Source organism: Elephantulus edwardii, unplaced genomic scaffold, assembly GCF_000299155.1.
Source record: "Elephantulus edwardii isolate Elephantulus edwardi_28Jun2011 unplaced genomic scaffold, EleEdw1.0 scaffold00225, whole genome shotgun sequence".
NCBI lineage: Eukaryota > Metazoa > Chordata > Mammalia > Macroscelidea > Macroscelididae > Elephantulus > Elephantulus edwardii.
In genome coordinates, this window is record NW_006399975.1 from 641,704 (window position 1) to 642,411 (window position 708).

A 708-nucleotide genomic window follows, 5' to 3' on the forward strand; every position below is an offset into this window, starting at 1 on the left:
TCTCTCCCCCATAGACTTCAATGCCGTAAACATATTTCATCCAGTTTTTCTCAGTCTTACCCCCACCCCAATGCCAGCCTCATTCTACAACAGTGGCTTTTTATGCACTAAGTGCATCTGGAATTTTCTTTAGAGAAAGAACTCCAATGCTAATTACAAAAAAGAAAAGGAAAAAAGAGTTTAATATTTTGCTTTCATTACTTTTACAAAAATGAGTAAAAAGTTTTTAAAAATAGTACATCTGGCCAGAAGACAGCTTAGATATTGCAGCCTAGATACCGTGAAAGAGGCACAGCAATTATAAGAGGATCCTAAAGCAGCAAATCTTTAGCCTCAAATAGACATTCTATGGATTTAGGGCAAATGATTATGTGGTTAATTCTGAAAGAAAAGAACAAACGATACTAAAATGCCTGGCTATTTCAAGCACTGAACCCACACGGTGTTTCAGAGGGACTCTCCTAATAGTATGTACTGGACATCAATGCCCATTTTCAGGAAGAGAACACATGACACTGGCCAGACTAATTTGGCCTTGGGCCTGTACGTGTATTCTCATTCACATAATGCACCTCTCGTCTTCATTCTTAACAATGATCATGGTTCTAAGTTAATTGGAGCTTTAAGCCTAACGAGTGTTTGGATTAAGTCATATTATACATGGTGCTATTTCCAGATCAAGTGCTGGCAGTGCAATGAATGTTCTAA